At 40.5% G+C, this 25,863-nt stretch overlaps 1 long non-coding RNA gene across 1 annotated transcript; it reads left to right on the forward strand.

Moving 5' to 3' along the window:
• Positions 1–260: 260 nt before the first annotated feature.
• Positions 261–4,453, forward strand: LOC127445360 (uncharacterized). The gene is made up of 3 exons (XR_007897978.1): positions 261–358; positions 669–803; positions 4,383–4,453. It is a non-coding gene; the product is annotated as an uncharacterized LOC127445360 (long non-coding RNA).
• Positions 4,454–25,863: the final 21,410 nt, after the last annotated feature.

Genomic DNA, 25,863 nt, shown 5'->3' on the forward strand with positions numbered 1-25,863 from the left:
GACACAGTCCATCTTCCATAAAATACTTCCAAAATCCCATAAAACAACAATTTTAATAATGTGAGAAATATTCATGAATACAAAATTAGGTGGGCTAGTTTAATGACAGCTTTCTGTACCAGGACATTAGAATTTGCAGTCAGAGTATTGAACATTTTTAAATGGAATTAAAATGGAGTTTTCAAATACTGTGTGAAGTGATTACAGTTTTCTTGTTCATATCCTTGTAGGTTGATGCCCTTTGGACATGCAAACCAACTGAAGTTTTTGTGGCTGTTGCAAGGCATGCTGAACAGAGGCTGAATTTCACCCTGCGGCACAGGAAGTTTCAGTTTGAGGCCTGATGAACTCATCATAGGTGAGGCAAGTTTCTCATTAAAACTGTGGTTGTATCAGATTGTTTATCTCAAATTAATCCATCTGTTGATGCATCAATCCTTAAAGTTTTTGAGAAAATATCATGGGTTGTGCTACATAAAATGACATCCAAGTAGATTGTCAGGCCAGAAGTTCTGGAAAGACTTAAGACAAACCGGTCTTACCAAAGTGATGCATATATGAACCATTCTCAAACTTGTTGACAGCAATGTGATTAAACATGACAACTTTAGCCTCTACATTACCTGACATTTTTGTATGATTCATTTTCTCTACAATTTATCCAAAAGGTGATAGAATGTTACATTGGAGCCATCCTCAATTCTAAGGATACTGCTGGCCAACTATACCACATGAATCACTACACCATGGGTGTAATCTCACACAGCACAAGAGAGCAGATGGCCAGACAAGGGTTAAAAAAGGTAGGCTCATCTGTAATAATTTATTATATTTTTATCACTTTAGTACTGTATTCTGGAAGGGTGTCAGTAGGGTTTGAATTATGTGTACACACCTTTTTAGTGTTGTTATAATTCTTGATATGATACTGGAAAATGTTGTTTTTAACCAATACATTTTGGTTCATCCTGTGGAGTGTTGGGCCTCATGTATTCAGATAGAAGACAAAGGCAGGCCTAACACAGTCGTAAAAACATAACTCAAGCCCCCAACTTCTAAGTCGTAAATTTTACTGATAAAAATCGTGCCACAATCAAACAAAGGGAGTCCAAAACAGACTACAGATCCCATGAAGCCTTGCTCACTAAAGGATCGAGCGCTCAACTCCTATTGGATGAGGTACACAACAGAACGTCCCTCAAACATGACATCATCAGGAGTTGAAATAATTCTGAAATGCTTCCAGAATTCACTTCCAGCGACTTTGTTCACCGAATATAGATGTAGTTTTTTTTTTGCTGCTCTCCGGTGCAACCTCGTGGCACAAGGAAGTAATGTCCGACTTGAAACTGTAGCCATACAATCTCCATCTCGCTGGACGAGTTGAGATTACTCTGTGTTCAACCAAACACTCTAACGGATCCGAAGGAGACAGCCGAGCAATTCGCATCTTCATCCGTTTGCCTACAGAAGTGAAGAGATTAAAGATTTCTCTTCCATCTTCAATCAAGTCGACATTTCTGAGTTCTCCGCTAGCCCTCCGAGAATCAACAGCCGTACCGCCCGCCGACAGAGCGAGGAAACAGCCTCCCGTCATCACCTGAGCCTCAAGGAACCAGGTCAAAGTTAAAGGACGGAGGAAAACACATTCTACCTGTGTCCTCATGCGATTCAAGTAAGAGGTTTACGTCTGGGCAGAGATAGAATATTATAGTGTGTTATTCTTGTGTTTCAAGGTTTTTGCTTGTACAGTTTACGGATCGCCATGTCTGCTCATTATCAATACTTAGGGTATTAATTATAACAAATTTGTTTTGCTGTATTGTGGTCCAACCAAACTGGATTGTGCAATTTCGCCATCGTGGGTGAGACAGAAACTGAGTTCATCCATTAGAGTCAAATAACGCACCGCGTCTCTGAGTGATGAACACAGCTGCTTTCTCTCCCACTATCGCGAAATCAGCTTTAGGGCTGTCACTTAATCATCTCTCTCTCTCTCTCTCTCTCTCACTAACCACACTGTCACACACATACCTTATGTGTTATAGGATTATTTTATTTCCATATCTAATCATATCACCGTTTAGTTTGTAGTTGTAAGTCGGAAGTTTATTGACTGCACTGGATTAATTATTAATTGATATTACTGCATAAATAAACTTTGTTTATATTACAAAGAGAAGTGTTTTGGTTTGTTTTGGTTTTGCATACTCCTGTGTCATGCTGACGGGATGTCAGTGCTCGGATTCAAACCTTCATTCATTGTTTTTTTTTCCTGAAAATCGATATATTCTTCGGATGTCAATCAATCTAAGAAAACAATCTAATATTGAGACTGTTTTAATATTTGGTTACTAGTCCCTGATTCCAGGGTGGTGCCCCGTCTATGTTAATCCTTATTGATATTCTATTGATTTTTTGATAATTGATAATTATCTTTGATGATTGTTGAATTTGAATGATCAATAAGCTTAATTTTAATGTTTCATCGATGTAAACAATTAACGATTATCTTTGATAATTGTTGATTTTAAAGGATTAAAAAAGCTAACATTGATTCTCATCAATGTTCTATTGATTTTAATAATTAATAACTATCTTTGATAATTATTAATTATTGCTAATAACCAAACTTGCTCCTAAACGTAGCACACTACATTTACTGGAGCCCCATATGAGGTTTTAATGAGTTAGATCCAATTAATTAATTTAAATATTAATTAATAACTACAGAAATAATTATTAATTATTTCTGATAGTAACTGATCTAAACAACCAGTAAAGCCCTACAGGAGGCAAATGCATAATGTATACTGTGTACATGAAATCTCTCTTTTGCTTTGGTATATTACAGAAAAAATACAGTTGTTTTTCCATTTTCACACATTGTATCAGGTTAAATTTAATGACTATGATGGAGCCATTGGATTTGTCAGTATAAGAAATGTACACTGGAAGATTTTCACATTTTAGAATAATAGTAAAGTCATCAAAACTATGGAATAACATAAATGGAACTATGGGAATTATGTTGTGACTAAACAAAATCCAAAATAAATCAAAACTGTGTTATATTTTAGCATCTTCAAAGTAGTCACCCTTTGCCTTGAATTTGCAGACATGTAGTCTTGACATTTTCTCAACCAACTTCTTGAGGTATCACCCTGGAATGCTTTTTAAACTGTATTAAGGAGTTCCCATCTATGTTGGGCACTTATTGGCTGCTTTCCTTTATTATTTGGTCCAAGTCATCAATTTAAAAAAAAACAAACAAAAAAAAAAAAAAATTATTATTACATTTGAGTTTTATAATGAAATAAATTAATATGGTGGAACAATTTTATTTTTGTCTACAAAACTAATTTCAAACATTAAAGCATACGCCTTCAGATCAAAAGATTTTTAAAATCGTAAGAAACATTTCAGTCAAGAGTTTCAAAACTTTTGACCGGTAGTGTGTGTATATATATATACACACACATTCATGTAATACTTTGTGCCTTTACAGCATTTTTTCATGGCTCATGATTCGTGCATTTAAAGGTTATCAGCCTTACGATTGCTATAAAGATTTATAACTACATATAATCAAGTAAATACAACTAAATATACATTACTATTTATTAAACGTTTTAATAAAAGTTCGTTCTTTTTTTTTTTTTTTTATGTAATTAATCAACTCGCAGACAGTGACATATACTGACATTTGTATCTCATGCAGCCTCATTTTGTACATGCTGTACCATGTTATCTGTGCCTCAAGATGCCTCTTCATGGTCTTCATCCCTATCTTATTGAAATCATTTAAAATTATTGCCCAAACAAAGCACATAGATCATCCAACAGTATCTCGTTGATGGTCCCTACTGCTCATATAAGGTTTTGAGTCTTCTTTCATTCACTATGGCCCATAATTGTGAAATTCACTTCCAACTGTTCTGAAAGCTGTCAATTCTCTCAATACTTTTAAGTAGAATTTAAATAGGTATATTTTAACAATGGTTTGTTACTTTTATGTCACACTTAAGTCTCTTTTGTACAGTAAGTGTACTTTCAATGCTGTGTATCAGTTTGTCAACTGTGGTTTTGAACTTTTATATAAAAAAGCTTATATTATATTTATTATTGTTGTTGTTGTTATTGTTGCTGCCATATTTGAAGATGGCATAGTTTAATGATATGCCATTTTAAAATATATTTTTTGTGATTGATCCTATGCAAGGGTCAAATGAAGTTGAGGACTCCAAAAAGGCTGGCTACAGATTTGGGTAATATAAAATAGATTATGGGAAATAAATAGGTTCCACACATTTTGGGGAAATTCGAAAATCATGGAGTATGGGCAAATGTAAACCAAAAATAATTTTACTTTTGTCCTTTAGACAGTATTTCAAGATGTACCAGAATAGACTTGGAAAGGAGGACTGGGTTAACATCAAGTGGCAGCCTGTCAAGATAACCCACACCTTTCAAAAAGATGGCACCAGCTGTGGGATCTTTGTGATGCAGGTGATTCTATGCAACATGTTTTCTTTAGGATAGATAAAACAACATGTAGTTTTACTGTGTAAGATCATACACAATACATGTGTTCTTATGCCAACTGTACAGATGCCAAAATGAGATTATGCATTACAGGATTCCTAAGTTAACATTTTCTTAATGTTTAATGTATTTATCCCCATATATATTCAGTGTGGAACTTGTGCAAGATGGTTTCACATACAGTGCCTTGGAATGACAGCAGCACAAATACCAAACAAAGATATCCCTTGATATTGTGTGTTGTGCAACAGCCCTAACTAAAGACTCTCTTACAAGAGTCCCTATAAAAAAATTCCCAGGATAATGCAAAGGCATTTTTTTTCCCAAACTAAGTGTTGTAGTCTATCCAGCAGGATACCACTGATATGTGAACTGAATTTGTTGACAATGTATAAGAGTAAAGTTATTGAATATTTTTCTTAATAAAAAATCCTCAAAATTATGCAAAAGCAAATTTTTCCAAAGTGTTGTAGTTTAACCAGCAGGAGACCATTGATGTGTGAACTGAATTTGTTGACAATGTATAAGAGTAAAGTTATTGAACATTTTTTTAAATAAAAAATCCTCAAAATTGTACAAAAGCCTTATTTACCAAACTAAGTGTTAGTATAACCAGCAGGAGACCACTGATGTGTGAATTGAATTTGGTGACACTACAATGTGTAACAGTGAAGAAGGTTGCTCGATCCCAGTTTGGCGATTTCCCCCTGCTTGAAAACCCATCAACAATGAAAATGACATGAACTTTTGGACATGAAAGCGAGGGGTTGTCAAGCATTAATTTCATTGGAAGTATACACTATATGTTCAGTGCCAATGAAACCTGCAGAATCCACTATTTACCGTGAAATTGAATAGCTCACTTAGAGCTGTAATTGGCTCTGTGATCTTTATTTATATTGCAGTGGGGTTTCAGTGGCGAGAAACAACCGATGAAAGTGCAAAAAGCGTGATTGTTTATGTTTTAGAGGCAAAATGGTATTGAAAGTCTTGTAGTGTTTGCTGTTATCATTCTTTATAACAATGCCAGTGTCATATGCAGTATAAAACATAAGACCCCAGTAAGACATTACATTCCCTTACAATAATTTATCATGGTAACAATAGTTTCCGCCAATATAACACAGTTACTACTGGTCTTGTTACACTAAAATTATTCAGTGAATGCTTCCATAAACAGATATCATAGCTTATTTATGGAAATATCATGTATTTAAACGACTAGAAGAAAACTGATTAGACACTTTCACTCACTTTTATATTTAATGCATTTGAATGAAAGGGTCATTATACATACTGTATACTTTAATTCAATTCTCAGATCATTCTATAATTCTATATGACAGCTTTCATCATTTTAGATCATTTTAAACAGTGTCACTGAGGTTCTATAAAAGATTTAGTATATAGTCTTTTTACCCGCACAAGCAGAGCAGGACAGATGCTATAGATCTTTAAATATTCAGTGGAGTTTTTGAAGTATTTTCTCCTATATTCTTGGTGATGTAATATACAAATCATATTAATGTGTAATAGATGTGTCAATCTAACTTCATAAAGTATGTGTGCACATCCAAGAACTTTTAAAGCAGGTGCAAGCTCAAAAAAGTAACAAGTAAAAATAAAAAAGAATGTCACACTGCAATGCATGCTCCCATATCATTTTATACACAAAGTTTCGCCCACTGAGGTCATCATCATGTGACATAATATAAATTCATATTCACTACCATGTTTGATCTTAGAAATCACAAGTGTTTCATTTTCATCCATTGCATGCAGTTGATTGAGCGTTTGTGTGCAGCAATTCAGTAAGTTATTACAGAGAACATTACATACAGTGACAAAACACATCAAAAATAATGTCTCCTGTAACTGCACATATAATCAAAGACCAAGAAATATGAATAAGGCAAACAAGTTCTTCAAAAGTTAAGTCCATAAGAAGGACATTTATTTCTAATTACTTTTCAATTTGCAGAATTCTCTGCAAGCAAAATTTGGTAACATGTCAAAGTCAGTACTAACAAATTATGACTTGTCGTCACTTTTAATGGCAAAATGACGTGCGATATGATGAAAGCTTTCATTAGCGTTTGCAGGGATGTAAAAATAACCCCTTTTCATTCATATCACAGCTTGTGACAAATGTGTTTGACAAATGTTTGACAAATGTGAAAAATCACAAGAAGCCTGAGAAATAAGAGGGAAAAATTGAATGAATGTGAGATGTAGTGATTTGTAAAATAAACAGATCATAATATTTATTGATCACAATAAATGATAGAATGACATCTGTCTTTTTATTGTGCCATAAGCACTGATCCCTGTGTGTGTATAAGTGAAATATTGATATTAACAGCATTCTACATGGACGTTTAATCATCTGTCCTACTTAAGGTATCAGATAAGTGTGATATCTCCAAACGTGGGAAATCATTGCAGAATATAATCTCTACAGGCTATAGGCCTACTGCAGGGGTCAGCAACCTATGGCACACGTGCCAGCATTGGCACGCAGAGGGGTAATCATTGGCACGCCAGCAACTGGGAGAGAGGAGTAGACTATTTTATTTATATAAATTCCGCACCTGCATTCCAATCTACATCTTGATGTAATCCTTCCTCATGATCATGCAGCGTGTTTTCATCAGCTGAATGGGAGGCTAAATACTTTTTAAGTGTGAGGAAACTTGAGCTGCGCGTGCAAGCCATTCACGCATCATGAGCCAGCAGCGCTTCGCAGGAGTATTCGTGCCCGCTTTGCTTCGGTCAGGCTGCGCGGATGACAGCGTACATTCCGTGTTTCATTTGTTTCTTTTTGCATTCAGAACAACACGTGATGTAATAAGGAAAACACCATTATTAATCCTTGAGATTTCCAACCCAGCATACAGGTACACCCTTCTTAAACCATGGTCACACTCAAAATTATATTAAACGATTAAAAGAGAAAACAAACTCACATCGTGAGGTTAAAAAATCTGAGTCTATCAAAATATAAATGAAACCTGGAAATAAAGTTTTAGGATTTTGCAGGTATATTTAAGATTTCACACAATTTTGTGACCAGTAATCAAATAAGCAAATTTGTGACATTAACTGTTTTAACTCATTTTGTACAAAAGGACAGGTTTTCATTCATTAAAGCACTTAAGATGCTCTGTGAATATTCACATGCATGATCATGATTATATCATAATTATTGGGTTTTGCACAAATTTTTCACTCAAACTGTTATCCTGATAATATCATTTGTAATGAAAAATAAACTATTAAAATCAGAAAAATCGGCACAGCCATAGACCAGGAAAATAAAAAATGGCACTCCATGTCAAAAAGGTTGCCGACCCCTGGGCTATAGGATTTTGTAATCATACATTGGCCTGAGCAACTAGTCTCCTATATGGACACTAGACCTATGGCTTTATCTCAGGAGTCTTGCTGCCAGGCAATTAAGGAAACATGTTGTGATACTGATTGCAAAACTCTTGCGTGGTTTGACTACAGTTGTTGTTCTGGCTGTGTAGCTTTCTTCCAGGTTGATCATGTGGTTCCTGGCACGGTTTCAATTTGCTTTTTAATAACTAGTGGTGTTTACTAAGGCAAAAGGGTTAGGGGGATTTAAAAATTCCTAAAACTAAGTATTACATTCGTCCTGTGCACTTAGTGCTACTACATAATTCAGTGATACCTCAGATTGTTGAGTAGAGGTATGCTTTTATCAAATCACTTTTATTGTCACACAACCATATATACAAGTGCAATAGTGGGTGAAAGTCTTGGGTGCAATTCCGAGCAACATAGCAGTCATGACAGTGATGAGACATATACCAATTTACAATAAACATCAGACATACACAACACAATTTACATATCTAATATACACATAATTACAAACAACACAATATACAAATAATAATATACAATGTACAGTATACAATACACACAATATAGAATACATATACACACAATATAGAATACACATTATACAATAAAAATAGTATATATAGTAGATATAAAATATACAGTAGGTTGTATTGTACTGTATTGACATTCAGGCTGTTGGGTTGATAGTCAGTTGCCAGTGTGTTGTTAAGAGAGAATATAATTTATGACAGTCCAGCGTAAGATTAATATAGTGCAGTGCGGATGTATTAGATCGTGAGAGATCAAGAGTTCAAAAGTCTGATTGCTTAGGGGAAGAAGCTGTCATGGAATCAGCTGGTGCTTGTCCTGGTGCTGCGATATCGCCTGCCTGATGGTAGCAGTGAGAGCAGCCCATGGCTCGGGTGGCTGGAGTCTCTGATGATCTTCTGATGTTTTTTCACACACCGCCTGGTATATATGTCCTGGAGGGAGGGAAGCTCACCTCCGATGATGTGTCTGGCAGTTCGCACCACCCTTTGCAGTGGTTTGTGGTTGTGGCCGGTGCTATTGCCGTACCAGGCAGTGATGCTGCCAGTCAGGATGCTCTCTACAGTGCTGGTGTAGAACCGTGTGAGGATGTGGCAGTTCATTCCAAACTTCCTCAGCCATCTCAGGAAGAAGAGGTGCTGATGAGCCTTCTTCACAACGGCCTCAGTGTGGACGGACTATGTGAGTTCCTCAGTGATGTGGACACAGAGGAACTTGAAGCTGCTGACTCTCTCCACCGGTGCTCCATTGATGGTGATGGGGCTGTGTTCTCTGTCTTTTCTCCTGAAGTTCACCACAAGCTCATTTGTCTTGCTGACGTTGAGGGAGAGGTTGTGCTCCTGACACCAGTGTGTCAGAGTGTGCACCTCCTCTCTGTAGGCTGTTTCATCATTGTCAGTGATCAGACCTACCACCATCGTGTCATCCACAAACTTAATGATGGCATTGGAGCTGTGTGTTGCCACACAGTCATGTATGTTCAGGGAATACAGGAGTGGGCTGAGAACACAGCCCTGTGGGGCTCCAGTGTTGAGGGTCAGTGATGAGGTGATGTTGCTGCCCATTCTAACCACCTGGCATCTGCTTGACAGGAAGTCCAGGATCCAGCTGCACAGCAAGCTGTTTAAGCCTAGAGCCTGGAGTTTCACATCAAGCTTGGAGGGCACTATGGTGTTGAATGCTGAGCTGTAGTCTACAAACAGCATTCTCACATAAGTGTTCCTTTTTTCCAGGTGGGAGAGAGCAGTGTAGATGCAATGGCATCATCAGTGGAGCGGTTGTTGCATTAAGCAAACTGCAATGGGTCCAGTGAGGGAGGCAGCACAGAGCAGACATAATCTCTGATTAGTCTCTCAAAGCATTTGCTGATGATGGGGATATTTACCCGTCAGAAGGATCGGGTTACATCCGCTACAGAGATGGAGAGTGAAGTAACCTCTGTAGCTTCGGCTGCGAGAGCTCTCCCCACGAGGGCGGTGTTATTTCCCTCGAAACGAGCATAAAAAGTTTAAGTCCGTGATGAAATTAATTCCCTGCCACATGCTTCTAGAGTTGGTGGTGTTAAACTGTCCTTCAATCTTGTCCCTGTACTGGCGTTATGCTGCTCTGATAGTTTTGCAGAGGGCATAACTGTTTTGTTTATGCTCCTCCGCATTCCCGGAATTAAAAGCGGAGGTCCGTGCATCAAGTGCTGTGCAAACATCGCTATTTATCCATGGCTTCTGGTTGGGGTAGATCCGTATTGTTTTGGTCGAACAACATCCTCTACGGACTTTCTGATGAAACACGTTAAGCTATCAGCATATACCTCGATGTCGTCATCAGAGGCGGACCGGAACATCTCCCAGTCCGCGTTATCAAAACAGTCTTGTAGCATAGAATCTGATTGGTCCGACCAGCATTGGATCGTTCTGAGGGTGGGTGCTTCCTGTTTCAGTTTCTGCCTGTAAGCGGGCAGAAGCAGAATGGAAGAGTGGTCCGATTTGCCAAATGGTGGGCGGGGGAGGGATTTGTAGCCATCCCGGAAGGGAGAGTAGCAATGGTCCAAAATCTGGTCCCCTCGTGTTTTGAAACTGATGTGTTTGTGGTATTTTGGTGCGACTGATTTGAAATTGGCTTTGTTAAAGTCCCCTGTCACAATGAACACGGCCTCAGGGTGCGCGGTTTCCTGCTCACTTATACTCCCATACAGTTCCTTGAGTGCCCGGTCTGTGTCGGCTTGTGGCGGGATGTACACAGCAGTGATAATGACCGCTGTGAATTCCCTCAGTAGCCAGAATGGTCAACACAGAAGCATGAGAAATTCCAGATCAGGAGAGCAGAAAGACTTGATAGAATGTACGTTCCTCTGATCACACCAGGATTTGTTGATCATAAAACATACACCACCACCTCTGAGAGGTCTTTTGCCCTGTCTGCTTGGTGCACGGAGAACCCCGCGGGTTCGATGGCTAAATCTGGAATCTCAGCAGACATCCAAGTTTCTGTAAGGCAAATAATGCAGCAGTCCCTCGTTTCTCGTTGGAAAGAGATCCGCTCTCTCAGCTCGCAGAGCTTGTTGTCCAAAGACTGAACATTTGAACATTAGCGGGGGTCGATTTGTGCGGCGTCTTACTCCGATGAGAACACCGGCTCTCCTTCCCCTTTTCCTTCTGCGTTTCCGCGGCTGGGCTGCCCAGACAAAGGGCTCCGCTGGCGTGTTTGTAAACAGCAGGTCGGCATTGAGGAATTTGAAGTCCGGTTTATGGTGTGCAATTGCAAAACCAATGTCCAAAAGTGTTTGTCTGTCGTAGACAATAAGGCAGACAACATCCAAGACAAAAAAACATAAGAATTGTAAACAAAACAAACAAAAAACTGCTGTTTTACTGTTCTAAGTGATCAAACTTGCCTGGAAGGCAATCAAATAAAAAAATCCCAATAGACATTAATTGAAGGAGAGACTTGTTCCATATCTAGAGAGCAGAATATAACAGAGATTTGAGGGGGGACTCTTTTGACTTGGGACAGTAAGCAACCACCCAGAACACCCTCACAACCACCTAGCAAAGCCCTAGTAACCAGCTGGAATATCCTAGCAACCACATAGCAATGCCAAAAAGCATTCAATTCACCTAAGTAACTTCAAAGCAACACCCTAGTAACCACCCACAACACCCCAGCAACTGTATAGTAACACACTTCCAAATACTCAGAATACCCTAGCAACCACATACCAACAACATAGCAACCACTCAGAATACCCTAACAAAGCTCTAGCAACCAGCCAGAACATTCTAGAAACCACAAATAAATGTACTAGCAACCACCCACAACACCCTAGCAACTACATATAAGTAACATGCTAGGGTATTCTGAACACTTTAGCAACCACACAGCAATGCCCTGGCAACCACCCACAACACCCTAACAACTGCAAAGTAACATGCAAACAAATATTCAGAATACCCCAGCAACAAACAACGTTCTAGCAAACACACAGAATACCATAGCATACACCTAACAACCACCCAGAACTTTCTATCCAACACCAAACAACCGCAACCGCATAGCAATGCCCTGACAACCACCCACAACACCCCTAGCATCATGTTGGTTAGCTTAGCATGGATAAACACCAGTAGTTTTACATAGTTTTAGCTATCATTATTTTTGCTCTCCTGGCATGTTTTCTTTGTACTTTACCAGCGTGACTTTCTCTCTCATTGCATGAGTGCTTTTACCAGTTCACCAGAATGTAAAACTAACACCCTAAAGCCTGGTTTGAATTCCTGCAGTTGAGCGGGTGGCTGAAAGTTTTAAGTTTTCTCTACTGGCCTGCTTCTAAATGCTCTTTGACTCAGCAGTGCTTGTGTGATTCTCCCTCTTAATCCCTGAATGTGATCTGTAGCTGTGTGGTATGTTGAGGTTTGATATGAGATTCTCTTGCGTCTTTAATGACAGCAGGAAACCCATCAGAACAGCAACACAGATGGAGAGAGACTTGTTGAGGCCTGAGGTGGCTCGCTGCCTACAAACAAAGACAGAGCTCCATCAAAACCTGCTTCCCTGCATCTGCTATCACACTCTAACAATGCATAACTATACATGACTTTATTTTGGAACAGTCATGCCAAAATGGCCCCATCTATAAAACCTCATGAAGGAAAACCTCAATATACAGATGAACAATCAGACACCGTTTACACCTGGTATTAAGATGCGTTTCGGGTGATCCAATCACAAATGGTAAATAGAGGTTGAAACGGGGTGCAAAAGGTTTTGTGATCAGATCACAAAAACCACATATGGAGGTAGTCAAAAATGAGTCCCGGACAGCACCACCTCTCACCTGTCAATCAACTGCTGTGCTAAAACAAAAGTTTAAACTTTGCAGGTTACAAGCGGCTTTAAAAGGAAATAACCGTACACTCGGAAAATGTGAAAAAGCAATACAAGCACAGGAACCTCACAGATCTTCTTCAGTGTGTCAGCATGCAGGTACACAGATGACTAGCACAAACATCTGAAGCTCCTTTCATACTGGTAATCTACTAAAATAACAAAGAATTCTGCTTGAAATGTTGTGTTTGTGCTTAGAATAAAATTAAACTCCATGTGGGAGAAACAGTTTAATATATATATATATATATATATATATATATATATATATATATATTTTTTTTTATTATTTATTTATTTATTTTTTTTTTTGCACATTCTTTGTCTTTTATTACTTTTTTGCAGTTGGATATCATGCAGCAGCACACTGACATAGTGACTGATATATTTATATATAGTCATAAAATTAGAGACCCTCAGACCCTCTCCTTGATATTCGAACACTAGCGGTCACCAGGGGCAGTTCTAGACCATTTTGACTGGGAGGGCCAGGGTGGGGCCCGGTGTGCTTGAAGGAGGGCAACTGTATTATACCTTAAATGTCCCCTGTACACATATAAAACATAATGTGCTGTTTTAATTTGTGAACATGTAATTTTTTAAAGACAACCAAAGATTCACCAAATTTGAGTACAAATTTAAAAATTTAAAATTTAAAATATCTAAACAAACAGGCTCATGACAAATGTTTCAGTTAGTCAATACACCCTGGTTTTCTGGTTTTACCCACAAACTTTAAGCCATGTTGCCATGCTGTTCTTTAGAATGACTAATGCAGTAAAATCCTTGGGTAAAATGAATGACAGGCTACATCAAGATATTAGGTTAGAATTTAATCAGTATGCTATAATCAGCATGTACAGGTCTTGTAAATAGTCACCATTTCCTTTAAGATTTTTTAGCACATTTTCAAATTCACTAGTTCATTTTAAATGGTCCAGTGTAATTATAAGTGACCAATAAGATGGCTTTAATGTTTTTTTTTTTTTTTTTTTAATCATTATCAGTCAGTAACTACCTTTCCATCCAAGGATTTTTTGCAAAAAAAAGTTTTAGTGCATCAAAATAAAGCTAATGGAAACGCAAATTATTGCTAAAATTTCACAAGTGTCGACATAATATTTTTCTGTTTAACCCTAGCGCATAAACTCTATGTCGATACATCAAATGTCGTGAAAAACTGGTTTGGAAACACTTTTTGTCGAGAAAATTGGCATTAAAGCAAAAATGTAGTGTCACATGACACCGCGGTAAAGTTCGTTTGACGTTTGACATTCGTTAGATATTCGGTTTCTCTTACCCCCACTCTCTTCAGTCAACAATCTTACAAAGATGTCATGAGCACACTTGGTTTAAAGGGAGTACAACTATACTATATGGGCATACAGATTGGATTCAAAACAGTCAGCGTTTGGTGTGGCTGCAAAATTATGTCTTAAATACTCCCATGCGCTTTGACTGCCTGGCAGATGTAAGGGACCGTCTGAAAACTCCACCCACTACGCTAAAACATATGAGATGTACACTCATTCATTCAATTGACGTGCAAGTTATACATGCAAAAAAAAAAAAAAAAAAAAAAACTTTTAAATACATTTTCACATTCAGAATGTTCTAATAACTTCCCAGAGGATATATGGTCTTACTACAGGTGAGATTATTACAGTATCATCAATTATATGAGTACAGTAATCAATTATTTTAGGAAAACAAATCACACAAATTCACCAAAATGATATTTTAGCATTCTAAAGGGTGTAGTAACTTCCCAGAGGATAGACGGACTTACTACAGGTGAGATCATTACAGTATGATCAATTACATAAGTACAGTAATCAATTATTTTAGAAAAAATATTAACTAAAATTCACCAAAATGATATTTTCACATTCAGAATGTTGTAGTAACTTCTCAGATGATAGTTGGACTTACTACAGGTGAGATTATTACAATATGATCAATTACATAAGTACAGTAATCAATTATTTTAGAAAAATATTCACTAAAATTCACCAAAATTATATTTTCACATTCAGAATGTTGTAGTAACTTCTCAGATGATAGTTGGACTTACTACAGGTGAGATTATTACAATATGATCAATTACATAAGTACAGTAATCAATTATTTTAGAAAAATATTCACTAAAATTCACCAAAAGGATATTTTCTCATTCTAAAGGCTGTAGTAACTTCCTATAGGATAGATGGACTTAATACAGGTGAGATTATTACAGTATGATAAATTATATAAGTACAGTAATCAATTATTTTGGAAAAATATTCACTAAATTTCACCAAAATTATATTTTCACATTCAGAATGTTATAGTAACTTCCCAGAGGATAGATGAACTTCCTACAGGTGAGATCATTACAGTATGATCAATTACATAAGTACAGTAATCAAATATTTTAGAAAAATATTCACTAAAATTCACCAAAATGATATTTTCACATTCAGAATGTTGTAATAACTTCTCAGATGAAAGACGGATTTACTACAGGTGAGATTATTACAGTATGATCAAATACATGAGTACAGTAATCAATTATTTTTGAAAACAAAATTAACTAAAATTCACCAAAATTATATTTTATCATTCTAAAGGCTGTAGTAACTTCCTATAGGATAGATGGACTTACTATAGGTGATATTATTACAGTATGATAAATTATATAAATACAGTAATCAATTATTTTGGAAAAATATTCACTAAAATTCACCAAAATTATATTTTCACATTCAGAATGTTATAGTAACTTCCTAGAGGATAGATGAACTTACTACAGGTGAGATCATTACAGTATGATCAATTATATAAGTACAGTAATCAAATATTTTAGAAAAATATTCACTAAAATTCACCAAAATTATATTTTCTCATTCTTAAGGGTGTAGTAACTTCTCAGATGATAGACAAATTTACTACAGGTGAGATTATTACAGTATAATCAATTACATAAATACAGTAATCAATTATTTTAGAATAAATATTCACTAAAATTCACCAAAATGATATTTTCACATTCAGAATGTTGTAGTAACTTCCCAGAGGATAGATGGATTTACTACAGGTGAGATTATTACAGTATGATCAATTATATAAGTACAGTAACAATTATTTTAGAAAAAAAAAAAATCACTAAAATTCACCAAAATTATATTTTAACATTCTATAAAGGACTTCATAAAGGTGCAATTATTACAGAATTTATAACAATATGTGTACAATAATGAATCATTTTAGAAAAAAATAAATAGTTGTGCTTTTCCACCTCCACCCACATAATTATTGTGCTAGTGTCTTATTTTCCCCTATGAATTTATATTCTGCCTGTTATTTAGATTTTTGCTAGATCATCATGGGTTAGATTATCTGCTTTCTGTCTGTTCCTGCTACTTATTCAGGAAGTTTTGTGTGTTCCTTGTGTGTCTCTGAATTAAGGCTTTTTCCATCTGGTTTTCTGCCTCCCTGCCTGTTGCGACCAGTGCTACTTTACATTTTTCTTGCCCTGATTTAATGAATTTGCCCTCTGATTGGACTTTCACTATAAATTCAGTTCTGTTCTGCCTGCTCTACCCATGAATGGCTGGGCAATGAGAGCCTAGAAAAGAAGCATACTATGAAATTATTACTTCAAATGAAAGTAAAATTGATACACTTGATGCAAATGGTCCTGACTGAAACAACCATTGATTAAAAACATTGTATCCCTTAAAATCTCCAATGTCACTCAAAGCCAATTAATTAGCAACAATTTATTCAGTTATTTACTGAAATAAAATGAAAAACACTGCAAATTGACTTGCCTATCACATTCTTTAAAGAAGATCCCAAATTAATTTAAAATAGTCTTACAGAAGGAATAAAAATATAGAATAATAGCAATAAACTTTTTTGGTGGAAAATTTGTTATGAATTTGTTATAAATTTCGTTAATGGAAATGTAGTGAATATACCTTTATAATATAAGAATATAAGTTTAGAAAACAATTTATGACAGCATTAACATAACATTCAAAAGAGTTTTTGAAAAATAAATTCCACAGATGTCCTACTTATTTGTTACTGGGAATTATCACAGTAATATTATTTTCATGTTTTAATGTGTTTTAAACATTTTCCACCATGTTTATTAGTCCTGTCTCTTCATTGGTCTATGTTTATGAGTCTTGTTATCAGTTCTGTTTTATCATTTGTTCTTGTTCCATTGCCTTGTTATCATGTTCATTAGTTTAGTCTCGTCATTGGTTGTCTCTGTCATGTGGTTATCTGTCATGGTATTTAAGCCCTCATGTTTGCCATTGTATTTTGTCAAGTATTGTCTTGGTGTAACGTTGTCAAGTCAAGTCAAGTCATTTATTTTTGTTTCATTTTGGATTTCATGTTGTTAATAAATACTGCACTTGGGTTCACTCTTCATTGTCATCGTCTGTTCCTGTCTTCAGCCTGTCTCAACGTTACAGGATACTCGACCACAAAATGAACCCAGCAGTTCAGCTACTGCGTTACGCCAGGGAAACCGTTCCATAGAGGAATATGTGGAAGACTTCTGCACTCTGGCCAGCAAGGTGGTTTTAATGAGATCGCCCTCAAGGACTTTTTTCGGGCAGGCTTGAATGAGCCTGTCTACTCCATGATGCCTGGCAGTCGGATAATTTCAATCTGGCTCAATACATCGATTTTGCCCTGCAACTGAGCGGTTCATCTTTCACTGAAGGAGTGGCTGATGTGGAACAATAGGTTACTAGCGTAACCCCGGTTCTCTGAAACATCGAGTGGAGAGATCCACCTATTGGAAGGGAATCCGTACCTGACCTCTGCAGCAGCATCCAATTGTACCAAGCATGTGACCTATGCCCGGTAAGGACCCACCCCCTTACCTAAGACCATTTAAGGACCTGCACGTGCTGCTGTTCCTCAGTAAGTATATTTGCTTCTCGTGCAGCAAGCGGGGCAAGTTTGGTGGATCTCTCCACTCGATGTTTCAGAGAACCAGGGTTACGCTCGTAACCTGTTGTTCTCTTTCATCATCTCGTGTTCGAGATCCACCTATGGGAGACATCGACAGCTCCTCGATTGCCCAATACACTCTCAGTGAGGCCCTGCAAGCCAGTTAAAGGAATGGTCACCTCAAAGAGGCAGTGCTTGACATGTCCCATAATCACACACCTGGCAACCCTGAAGCACACAAGTGAGAACTGGGCACAGGCAGAGCATGAATAACATGTTAGTGGCACAAACATAAAAATCAGCCCAGCAGCATATATACAATGGAAATAGCACCCCGGCAGGAATGTAAATGCATGCTTGGTGACATGAATGTGCACGGCTAACTGGCCCATAACCCCTTTTTCTTACTCTTTATACAGTTGTGCACAAAAGTTTGCATACCCTGGCAAAAAATTTGAAATTTTGGCATTGACATTGAAAATATGACTGATCATGCAAAAAAAAAAACTGTCTTTTATTTAAGGATAGTGATCATATGAAGCCATTTATTATCACATAGTTGTTTGGCTCCTTTTTAAATTATAATGATAACAGAAATCACCCAAATGGTTTACATACCCTTGAATGTTTGGCCTTGTTACAGACACACAAGGTGACACACACAGGTTTAAATGGCAATTAAAGGTTAATTTCCCACACCTGTGGCTTTTTAAATTGTAATTAGTGTCTGTGTATAAATAGTCAATGAGTTTGTTAGCTCTCACGCGGATGCACTGATCAAGCTAGATACTGAGCCATGGGGAGCAGAAAAGAACTGTCAAAAGACCTGCGTAACAAGGTAATGGAACTTTATAAAGATGGAAAAGGATACAAAAAGATATCCAAAGCCTTGAAAATGCCAGTCAGTATTTTCAATCACTTATTAAGAAGTGGAAAATTCAGAGATCTCTTGATACCAAGCTAAAGTCAGGTAGACCAAAAAAGATTTCAGCCACAACTGCCAGAAGAATTGTTCAGGATAGAAAGAAAACCCACAGGTAACCTCAGGAGAAATACAGACTGCTCTAGAAAAAGACGGTGTGGTTGTCTCAAGGAGCAAGAGAGAACTCTTGTGAGAGGCATGCGCGCATGGAGATTGAATTCAGCTCCAGACCCAGGAATATTACATTTTGAACGGGTGTAAAATTGCTCGTTCACATTCACTCTGAACCCGAGTGATGTGATGTGCGTGAGCACACGCCGAGTGTCTTGCACCACTTTATCCTTGGAATTGGCTATGATTAAGCAATCGTTCATGTATGTTAAGATCTTTAGACCCGTTATTCTCAGCGGCGCTAAGCCCGCCTCTGCACATTGACAGTACACCCTCGGACTCAGCGAGGCTGAAAGGAAGGACTGTGAATTCGTAACATATGACCTGATAGGTGAAACGAAGATATTTCCTGTGCGGTTGGTAAATGTTGATGTGGAAAAAAGCATCTTTCAGATCGACTGATTTCAACCAGTCATTCCGATGAATAGAGTGAGCGAGTGTGCCGTGTTAACATTCTGAAATTGTATTTCCTCAAATGTTTGTTCAACACTCTGAGATCCTGAATAGGACAGAGTCTTTCTTTGGAACTAGGAAATATCGGGAGTAAAACCCCTGATTGCATTATTCTAGGGGTACTACATGAATCACCCCCTTCCCGAGGAGGGAGGAAATTTCCTCTTTCAGAATGTGAGCAGTGCTCTCCTCTGAGTGAGAGGAGATAACGCCACCAAAAGGTGTGGGTTTCCTGGCAAACTGGAGTCTGTTCCCGTTCATTATGGTTCGAATCACCCACTCGGGAGCAGACACAGCCTGCCAAGCTGTTGTGTGACTCGCAAGTGACCCCACATGAACCGGGGAAGTGCTCATAGCTGCGCTTATGCCCGATTTGCTCATTTGTGATGCAATGGCACCATCTAGTGGACAACTTAGGGGCGACATGTGGGGTTGCAAAGAGATATTCTCTCTCTGTAACAAATTCATTTGATACGTTTGTTTTTTGTGTTTTTTTTTGTGTGTTGGGAAACACTGGGGCTGAGGCCTTTGTTGAATGGGTGAGAGAAATGTAATGGGGCGGTGTGGTGACACTGCTTGTGTACTTTCTCTCACTGTAAACTCCTCCAGCACGGGGAGTCTCCCCAGCATGAGCTGGATGGGGGAACACACATTGTTCTGCACTGAACACACAGGGTGGGCACCCACTGGTGGGGGGAGGGGGGGGGGGGGTTTGGGCTGACCCCACTGAGAGAAAACCTCCTTTTTTTGAATGGGTGAACTAGGAGGGCAGGATAGGAGTCCAGAGGGCTGGCGGCCCGAGAATGTGGACTCAAAGGCCCCTGAGGCTGTGCATCAGGCTGGCCGTTTACATTTAGAGTTGGAGGGGGTAGAGTTGGGGGGTTTCTTGGCTGCAGCCATGGCGAAAGACATTCTCCCCCAGGGCTTAGCGGAGGGTGGGATACTCTGCTGAGGAGGTGGTTTGTTGCGTGGCTTTGCCTTACCAGGGTGCTGGAAAGGACGCCCCGTGGCAGGAGGGTTGGGTGACTGTGCGGGGGGCGCCTGGCGTGGTGCCACTTTCCTAGGAAGGCATAATTTAAGTGCTTCATCCTCCTTTTTCTTGTCATCACAACGTTGTTGCATCAATGGCAATGACAAAAATGAACACAGGCACTGCCTGTGTTCATGGCCACAGAGACCGTTCCCCTCACTGCCTGTGCTCATGACCACGGAGGTTGTTCCCCTGTCACCGCCAGTGTTCACGGCCATGGAGGTCATTCCTCTGTCACTGCCAGTTTGCACGACCACAGAGATCGTTCCCCTGTCCCTTCCTGTACTCACAGCCACAAAGGCTGTTCCCCCATCAATACCAGTGCCCATGACCACGGAGGTCATTCCCTCGTCACTGTCTGTGCTCACAGCCACTAAGACTGTTCCCCAGTCATAGCCAGTGCCCGAGCCTTCCATGGCTCTGCCCTCTGAGCCGCTCCCTCCGGAAACCTGTCCAGTGGCTGCAGCCTAGAACTCTGTCCCCTCTGTCCCATGGCCACCTCCCAGGCCTCCTGACCCTGTCCCTGTCCTGTGGCCGCCTCCCAGGTCTCCTGTCCCTGCCCTGTGGTCACCCCCCAAACCGCCGGACCCAGCCCCCTTCCTGGAGCCGCCACCAAACCCACCACCGGCTCTGCCCTGGTCTCCTGCTCCACACCCTGTCTCGCCAAGCCATGCCTCAAGGACCCCAACCCCCCAGCTCCCTATTGAACTCTGTTAGTTTATATTTGGGCATCGGGAGCTGCCCCTTGTGGGGGGATATGTCATGTTTTAATGTGATTTTTTTTTTCATGTTTTGTGTTCATGTCTTTTATTTTGAAAATTTTGTTCCTTGTTCCTGTTTCCTCTTTCTTGTCATGTGATTTCCTGTTCCTGCCATGTTTCATGCGTTTTGTTCTTATTGGTTCCTTGTAATGTGACTATCATGTGACCCTCTTGTTCCACCATGTTTAGTAGTCCTGTCTCTTCATTGGTCTATGTTTATGAGTCTTGTTATCAGTTCTGTTTTATCATTGTTCTTGTTTCATTGCCTTGTTATCATGTTTATTTGTTTAGTCTCGTCATTGGTTGTCTCTGTCATGTGGTTACCCATGTTCATGTATTTAAGCCCTCATATTTGCCATTGTCTTTTGTCAAGTATTGTTTTGGTGTGATGTTGTCAAGTTGCTTATGTTTGTTTCATTTTGGATTTCACGTTGTTAATAAATTCTGCACTTGGTTTCACTCATCATCATCTGTTCCTGTCTTCAGCCTGTCTCAATGTTACAATTACTTTTATATCAGGTCTTATCTCACTTCATGTAAAGTGAAATATCTGATGAAACATCCAGTTGGAGAAATACTTATACAAACACAGTTTCCTTGCATTAAGTTTGCAGTCGAAACTTCAGCTGGATGTTGCATTGAAAATGGAGAAGACTCCGATTACAAAAAGCTGGTGGATGACTTTGTCTTGTATTGTAGAAAACAACTGCAGCTGAATATCACAAACATAAAAAAGTTTGAAGGAACACCTGAGTCTGAATCACCTGAATCATTGAGGCACAGGACGCAACAGTACATCAGAGCAGATGACCAAAAATATGTAAAGGAAATAATCAGAAAGGACAGCTATACTAGACTTGATATACATTTACTGAAGTCAGATGTTAAAGCATCCTCTCCACAACAGCGATTTTATGAGTACCGTGCTCTAGGAAGCAATAGTGGAGATCTCTCATGCCGTCAACAATCAGACTTTATCATGCCATCTCTCCTGTTAAGCCTATATAACAGGAAGCAGATACAGTATTAAAATAAATATATAGAATTGTTTCTAAAATAATTGATTTCTGTATTCATATAATAGAACGTACTGTAATAATCTCACCTGTTGTAAGTGCATATATCCTCTGAAAGGTTACCACAGCATTTACAATGAGAAAATATCATTTCCTATCTGTCACTCACTCGAAGTTGTGTCAATGTAGTGACACTAGGGGTCACTCTTGGCAGCCCGAGACACCTCTGGTCTTCGATAAAAGGCCAATGAAAATTGGCGAGTGGTATTTGCATGCCACTCCCCCGGATATACGGGTATAAAAGGAGCTGGCGTGCAACCACTCATTCAGATTTTCTCTTCGGAGCCGAATGGTCGATGTTTTCTGAGCTGAATGTTCATTCACCTTTTCTGGAGGCTTCTCCCTCCTCTGCACTGGTGTACTGCAGAGAACGCCCCTGGGCGCTTCGGCAGAAAAAAGAGAGTATATTTTCCTAAAAGAGTATATTTCTCTAAAAGAGAAGTCTTTTTAAAGACGCATCTTATTAAAGATGCCTTTCCATTTGTGTGTTATTCCTGGTTGCGGTCATTACCTCTCAACTTCAGACGGTTAGAATCGCTGTCTTTCATATCTGGGCGCGACCCACGCGGAGACAGCATTTGTGGATGGTTCATGTACTCACTGCGAGAACATGACCATGGCAAAGTTGCGGCCAGCGGCTCCCCGCCTCGGTCCACCTACGGGTATGAGGCCAGCGCGGCTAGCACTGGGGGTGATTTGGGGACCCCAATGGGACCACCTCAACCGGGTATCCCCTCGCGGATCTCCCATTCCAGAGCTTGGATGCGTAGCTTGCGCTTTCCAATCCGTTGCGATGGCTGATCTGGACCGTCCGACTCGGCTATGCGATTCAGTTCGCCAGGCATCAGCCCAGGTTCAACGGCATCCACTTCACCTTGGTGAAGGACGAAAACGCTGCTACCTTACAAGTGGAGATCGCCACCCTCCTACAGAAGGGTGCGATAGAACCTGTCCCTCCAGCCGAGAAGAAGAAGGGGTTTTACAGCCCCTACTTCATCGTACCGAAAAAAAGCGGTGGGTTGCGGCCAATCTTGGACCTGCGAGTACTGAACCGGGCTTTACACAGACTCCCATTCAAGATGCTGACGCAAAAATGCATTCTGGCGAGCGTCCGGCATCAAGATTGGCTCACGGCGGTAGACCTGAAGGATGCCTACTTTCATGTCTCGATTCTACCTCGACACAGACCCTTCCTGCGGTTTGCATTCGAGGGTTGGGCGTATCAGTACAAGGTCCTCCCTTTCAGTCTGTCCTTGTCCCCTCACATCTTCACGAAGGTTGCAGAGGCAGCTCTTACCCCGTTAAGGGAGGTGGGCATTCGCATTCTCAACTATCTCGACGATTGGCTAATCCTAGCTCACTCTCGGGACATGTTGTGTGCACACAGGGACTTGGTGCTTTTGCACCTCAGCCGATTAGGGCTTTGGGTCATCTGGGAAAAGAGCAAGCTCCTCCAGGTTCAGAGCATCTCTTTTCTCGGTTTGGAGTTGGACTCAGTCTCACTGACAGCGCACCTCACGAACGAGCGTGTACAGTCGGTGCTGGCCTGTTTGAAGGCATTCAAACAGAAAACAGCGGTTCCACTGAAACTCTTTCAGAGGCTCCTGGGGCATATGGCATCCTCAGTGGTGGCCACCCCACTTGGGTTGATGCATATGAGACCACTTCAGCACTGGCTTCAGACTCGAGTCCCGAGATGGGCATGGTGCTGCGGGACACATCGCGTGGTCATCACGCCGGTCTGTCACCGCCTCTTCAGCCCTTGGACCAACCTCACGTTTCTACAGGCAGGCGTTCCCCTACAGCAGGTCTCCAGGCACGTTGTGGTCACGACAGACGCCTCCAAAACGGGCTGGGGTGCTGTTTGCAATGGTCACGCAGCCACTGGCTTATATGGACAGGCCCGCGGCTGCATTGGCACATCAACTGCCTCGAGTTGCTGGCAATTCTGCTCTCCCTGCGGAGGTTCTGGCTGTTGATCCAGGGCAAGCACATGTTAGTTCGGACAGACAACACGGCAACGGTAGCATATGTCAACTGCCAAGGTGGTCTGCGTTCTCGTTGTATGTCACAACTCGCCTGCCGTCTCCTCCTCTGGAGTCAGCAGCACCTCAAGTTGCTGCAAGCCACTCACATCCCAGGCGACCTCAACACTGCAGCAGATGCGCTGTCATGGCAGGTTACCCTCAGGGGAGAGTGGAGACTCCACCCTCAAGTGGTCCAGCTGATTTGGAGTCGATTCGGGCAGGCACAGGTAGACTTGTTTGCCTCCCAAGAATCCTCCCACTGCCCGCTCTGGTATGCCCTGACCGAGGCACCTCTCGGTCAGGGCATAAAAAATAAAAATAATATTTTTATACCTATATATGCCTTTTCTTTACACAAACTTAAATTAGCTGTACCCTGTTCTGTAGATGAATAAAGTCAGCTGAACGTCTTGGTTACTTGCATAACCTCCGTTCCCTGATGGAGGGAACAAGATGTTGTGTCAATGTAGTGACACTAGGGGTCACTCTTGGGAGCCCGAGACACCTCTGGTCTTTGATAAAAGGCCAATGAAAATTGGCGAGTGGTATTTGCATACCACTCCCCCGGACATACGGGTATAAAAGGAGCTGGTATGCAACCACTCATTCAGGTTTTATGCTGAGGAGTTAAGACAAGGTCTCGGACATTTCAGTGGGTAGTGCAGCATTGTGGCAGGAGGGACACAACGTCTCGTTCCCTCCATCAGGGAACGGAGGTTACGCAAGTAACCAGGACGTTCCCTATCTGTCACTCACTCGATGTTGTGTCGATGTAGTGACATTAGGGGTCCCTATACAAAATGCCACAACTGGCTGAACTGTGTTACGTGAACTGGCGGTGTGTGACGAGCAGACCACTGTGTGCCTCATAGCCAGTGCACCAGGCCGACACGTAACCTCCCCCAACACTGTTATGAGTGTCAAATGGCCCTTTGGGACAAGTCGACTACCCAAAAGATAGAGATGGGCTAGCCCAGTCGTGGCCTCTTATCCCCTTTTTTCCACTCCCCCAAAAAAAGGGGATTAACCAACTGGGCCAACCATGTCTAGTTGGGGGGGGTGTCCCTCCCAAAGGGAGAACACCGCAAAGACCACACCCCGCCCGGGGGGGGGGTTAATTTAAGTGGAAATACGTCACATGGTCTTGCCGAGCTATGTTGGAAGTATGCCATGTGGAGAAGTCCCATGGTAGGTCCTACCCTACGGGGGTTCCCTATAAGCATGGAAACTGGGGCAGAGGGCCCTCTGCCCAAGGAAGATGCAGTTTGCCAACAGGGAAACAAATTAGCGGAAGATATACGTCGCATGGGGTTACCTACGGGGAACCGCCACATGCGGAGCAACTACCCCAGTACAGGACTTTAGTTAGCACATGTACTGGGCCGGCAGCGAGTATCTCCGAACACTCATCTGCCACAGGGCTCGGAGGAAATCAACCAGGGAACACAGTTTGTGAACACTACCGGGAGTTAATGGCACACGTCTTCAGCTCAGGGGAGGTGAAAGGCGATATGCGCAAGCGATACACCCGGCCGGCTGTCCCGGACTTACCTGCTTGTTCGTGCCACTACACAGGACTAAACCGGTTCCACCCGGAGGTTGTAGAACCTCGCAAAGGTGTTGG

This window comes from Myxocyprinus asiaticus, chromosome 8, assembly GCF_019703515.2.
Source record: "Myxocyprinus asiaticus isolate MX2 ecotype Aquarium Trade chromosome 8, UBuf_Myxa_2, whole genome shotgun sequence".
NCBI lineage: Eukaryota > Metazoa > Chordata > Actinopteri > Cypriniformes > Catostomidae > Myxocyprinus > Myxocyprinus asiaticus.